Genomic DNA, 5,622 nt, shown 5'->3' with positions numbered 1-5,622 from the left:
TCATATATATTCCCCCAAGAACTAGGATCTAATTGGGCTATTATGATGTAAACAATAACTAGAGGGGAATGGCTGAGAACACAAAATGGTTAATATTTCTCAGGAAGCTGAAGTGGCATAATCCATAGTAAATTAAGATGGTAACTCAAAGGTAGTGTGTCTTGCGGTTTGAAACCACCAGTGGCTCCAAGGGAGAAAGATGGGCAAGCTTTTCTCATGTAATACAGGGCTTTTGAAACCTACTGGAGGGTCATCTCTAACTCAATTGCAATGAGTTTTAAAATTAAGTGCTCTTGTGTACCGTACTCTACATGACTCACCTATTCTAATCTAAAAAACAACCTTATGAGGAAGGGAATTGAGATCTCACTATACTCATTTTTATAGATGAGGAAATAGAGGCTCAGAGAAATCATGAGTTGAAAACAACTCATATTAGGCATGCTAAATTGACTATGTGTAATTTAAACATACATAGGATGCTGATTGCAGAGATTCCAAAGATGAGTGAATGAACATTCATGGAGACTAGAATAGTCAATAGAGCATTTTGGAAGATTGAGGTGTTCTATGAAAGGTACAACAAAAAGAAGATAGAAGGAGAACACAGACTCACTGTACCAAAAAGAATTGGTTGGCACAGAAGAATTTCATGAAACAGCATATAATCAAGAAGCAATGGTGATAAAGGAGGAAAGTCAAGCCGCTCTGAAGGAATTGGTGAGAAAATAAGGCCCTAGGAGTTGGTGGTCATATTTCCACATGCAAGGCAGTCCTGCACATGCTCACCAGGCTGTGCCAAGAACTCTGGAGCATAACTATCTGGCCAGTTGACTGGAAGAGATTCATATGTATTCCCATTCCCCCAAAAAAGGTTATTCAACAGGGTGTGAAAATTATCAAACAATATCACTATTAACATACATCAACCAAATCTTGCTGAAGATAATCCAAAGCTTACTGAAACAATACATTGACAGAGAACTGCCAGAAATACAAGCTGAGTTTAGAAGAGGCCTTGGCACTAGGGACATCATTGCCAATGTCAGATGGATCTTAGCTGAAAGCAGACAGTACCAATAGAATGTCTATTTATGTTATTTTGACTATAGAAAGGCACTTGACTATGTGGATCACAACAAATTGTGGCTAACCTTGAAAAGAATGGGAAGCCCAGAACACTAGATTGTGCTCATGTGAAACCTAAACTTAGACCAGCAATCAATTGTACAAAGGGCAGGAGTGTCAGAGTTGTGTCCTTTCTCCATACCTTTTCAATCGATTTGTGGAACAGATCGTTTGGGAGGCTGGACTTTATGAGGAAAAGTGTGGCATCTGAATTGGATGAAGACTCATCATGTGTTATGCAGATGATACAATTTTGTTTGCTGAAACAGAAGAGGAATTGAAGCATTTGCTACAGAAGGTCAGAAACTGTAGTCATCAATATAGATTGTATCTCAACATCAAAGAAAACAAAGATTCCCACCCCTGGGCTAATTGGCAGCATAATGATATATGGAGAAGAGATGGAGGTTGTTAACAATTTCATCTTGCTCAGATCCACAATCAATACTCTTGGCACCAGCAATTAAGAAATCAAAAGATGATATTCCAAATATTTTCATAAGTCCCTGTAGATGCAATAAGTTTACACTTTAAATATAAATTCTTTATCCACTTAGCAACCAAAAAAAAAAGATGTGTTCCATTGGGAAAGTCTGCAAAAAGGGACCTTTCCAGTGTGCTAAAGAGCAATGATGTCAGTATAGAGACTAAGTTACTCCTGATCAAGACCATGGTCTTTTCAATTACTTGCTATGCATCTGAGAGCTGGACATTGACTAAGGATGACAGAAGAATCATGGACTACGATGACAGAAGAATAATTGACGCCTTTGAGCTGTGGTGCTGGAGTTGGGTATTGAACATACCACAGACAACAATCAGGTCAGTTCTGGAAAGGGTGAAACTACATAATTCTTGCAGGCAAGAACTTTTAAACTCTGTGTCTCATACTATGGGCATATTACCAGGAGAAACCAATCCTTTGAGAAGACATCATGCTTAGATACAGGGGGAAAGACCCTGGGTGAGATAGATTGACATATTGACTGTGGCAATGGTTTCAGGTGTGTTAGAGACAGTGAGATTGGCTCAAGATAGGGCAGGATTAAGAGGTTAACAACAACAGCATGAAAGGTGCAAGATGGATTTGTATAGTGACTGCAGTAATGGGCTCAAGTATGTAAGAGTTGATGAAGATGGCTCAGGATAAGACAATTTAAACCTGTCATCTGTAGGGTCACTATGATTGATAAAACAATGGCACCTAATGACAACATGAAAAGTGGGAGGGATTTGGAGGCATGTTTGTGAGTGGGTACATAGGAGGCATGAGAACGTTGTGTGTTCTTCACATAGAAGACGCAGTGTGTTGTAGAGAAATGTGAGCACAAGGGTACATGTGGAGTGGGGACCCATTGGAAGGAAGCACTAAGGAAAACATTCTTGTTTCGCCATGTGTGAAGATGACATGTCTGGTGTTCGGACATTTAGAAAGAAGTTTGGCAATAATGAAGAGAAGGTGGTTCAGGAAAAGATGAGGCTGGTAAGTGGAAAATAAAAGTGATAACAGAAAGAACATGAAGACGGAGTAAGGAAGAATTGCAAAGTTAGCAGTTTTAAAGATTCCAAATTACTAATGATCTGTCTGGTTATTTATCATTTGTAAGAGAGACCATCTTTTAGATGTCTTTTGTTTTGTGGTCTGGATAGACAAATATTGAAGAAATGCTTTTACTTTCCTTCCATTTCAGGAAATCCCAGGTGAAAGTTGCTAAAAGGCATCTTATTGTCTATATAGTGTTTTCTCTATTTGATATAAAACTATTAGGATTTTATTCCATTCTATTTTCTAGTCTATCATTTTACTATGGGAAGGGTAGTCTGCCCTCAAAATATACCAGAAATGATTGAAATAGGCCTATGATGAGTTGTGGACAGAGAGAATTTATAATTACAAATCTATTTAGGAGTCATTGTTATATGAGTCAGCTATCAATCTAGGTCCAATCATCAAAAAACTCTACAATAGGGAAATTATCCCAGCTGATGGTATTTCTTGTGAAGAGAACAAAGTTAAATAAACAAGTTATATTCATTCCTAGAAATTCCTGCTGAGAATTTGCGTGTGTGTGTGTGTGTATCTATATCTCTTTATCTATCTCTGTCTCTACCTATATCTATCTATATCTATGTCTATGTCTATATATCATCTATATCTATTTCTACATCTATACATCTAGATAGATAGAGATAGATATATAAATATCTGTCTTCTGGTGGCCTAGTGGAAAGGAGCTGCACTGCAATCCTGAAGGCATGAGGTTCAAATACAGCAGCTGCTCTGTGCGAGAAGGATGAGCGATTTCCTCCGGTGAGATTAAATGGCCTCTGAAAACTTGCTGGAGTCAGCTATTGGTCGGTTCTAACTTGACATTGGAAGCTTTGTTGTGACAACTTCCTTAAGAGCAAATGAAAGACCCTACCCTTTCCTTTTTAAAAAAAATTTTTTTTAATCTTTATTGCATTATTTTTATGTGTACCGTCAAATAAAATCTGACTGGTACAGGAGGAGATTGCCCCCTCCTTCTCCAGCAGAGGATCTGGTGAATTTGAACCATATACTCAGGGATTGCAGTGCAGCGTCTTGCCACTAGGCCACCAGAGCTTCCTTAACCCTACCCTTTCTAAAATTCTCTTGAGAAAGTTAGAACTTGAAAGTTCAAAGCACACTTGATAATTCCTGGGAGGTCACTTATATCTTGTACACACAGGCTAATCAGTAGAACATGGTGCTTATAATCCAAAAGAGGGTTGGAATCTAATCTTCAGTGGCTCCAAGGAAGAAATACGGGCAAACCTTCTGGAGGGTCAGCTCTGAGTCAGATCTTTACTGGACAGCAATGAGATTTGAGTTTTTGTCGTTTATGCATAGGAAATATGTATCTATCTCACTTCCCACATTTCAGTGGAACCTCTAGTGACCTGGTGGCAAGAAGCTGTGTTGCAATCCTAAAAGCAAGCAATTCAAATCCAGGAACTGCTCCACAGGAGAAGAATGGGCAATCTCCTCCTGTGCAAATCTGTTCCTACTTAACGGCACACATAGTTCAGTAATGAAGGTTCACACTTTTAACATGTTTTTCAGCTGTGTGTCATTTGGAAACGCTTTTTCTTTCTTTGCAATCTTATGGCCTTGATTTCCCCCATTTTTTTCAATTATTCATCAGTCTCTGAGTCTGTAGCCCAGGCTTTTTGAATTTCTTTTTTGCAGTAGGCATTCGGAAACTTTTTATCTCTCATGGTTAAGAAGGAGCCCAATGCAAAAAACATATTTTACCTAATGTTTTGAACATCTTATATCCCATGTGTTTCTTTTTTATTCAGTGTCCGTTCTTGCTTACAAATCCCATTTGTGGCTTACGTTTTCCTTTGGTATTGCTTTTCATAAATTGGTAGGAATTTTCATAAATTGAAAGCTAAATGCATATGTTGTTGTTGTTATGTGCCGTTGATTCGCAGGCGACTCAGCGACCCTGTGAAGGAGAGTCCTCTATGCTTGGGTGTCTCTCATCCTCTCTCCAGGTTCATAGGGTTTCCACAGGCAAGCTATTATGGAAGTGGATGCCACTCCTCTGTCCAAGCTTGTTTTAATGGGGGAGCTCCACCCCACTCTCTGTCTGCATTGGGTAACCAGCCATTAACTCATTTGACACATCATTGTCACTGTGTTCAGCCTCACAGTAACCACAAGTTACTGCTGTAAGGGAACTTGTACACCAGGGCTATACGACCTAGAGGAATGTTTGAAGAAAAACTATGAAAGACAGGCCTGAGAGTCGCTGGTGGCATTGCTTTCTGTCCACTGGGCCAGCTGATCTTTCTCTCTCTGTTGATGTTATTGTTAAGTGTTGTGGAGTCACAGGCGGCTCATAGCGCGTATACTCACAGTTTATTTTTAAAAATTGTTTCCTCAAATTTGGTTGATAATGCCATTTTTAAGAGCATCAAAAAGTTTAATCAGTTGAGTATATACTTCAAGTTTAGCTAGTTTTTAAAGTCAATCTTTCTGGAGATAAACAGGGAAGAACTAATGAATTATGTTTTGGTCATCTTTTCCTGAGCTTTGAAGGGGAAAATCATATAGAAACAGACTGCAAGTGAACTACTTGAAGTTTTTAAAACATTTCCTTACGTTCAAATGTATATTAGATTGCTTGTTGGCTTATTCAAACATCCTAAAATAGATAGCCTTAATTAGATGTTAAGTCTCTCTTATAAGTAGACTTAAAATATTTACAGTGGGTAGACGGTTAAAAGTACTTTAACATAGTGTGTAGATAATGTGTTCCCATAATAGACTTTTTTTTTAATCTGAAGAATATTTGTTTGTAATGAAGTAACAATTACATGAGTTGGCTTCTATTCCACAAATTTTTTTGAATAATAGTGGCAGAGAGGAAAAAGAAATGAGTTCATTTTAACTCTAGATGGCAGTTAAACACAGCTAACAAAGACCAACTTGTTTGAAATACCAAAACACAAAAATGCACACAC

The sequence above is a fragment of the Elephantulus edwardii genome, unplaced genomic scaffold (genome assembly GCF_000299155.1).
Source record: "Elephantulus edwardii isolate Elephantulus edwardi_28Jun2011 unplaced genomic scaffold, EleEdw1.0 scaffold00132, whole genome shotgun sequence".
NCBI lineage: Eukaryota > Metazoa > Chordata > Mammalia > Macroscelidea > Macroscelididae > Elephantulus > Elephantulus edwardii.
This window is presented reverse-complemented; position numbering follows the sequence as displayed.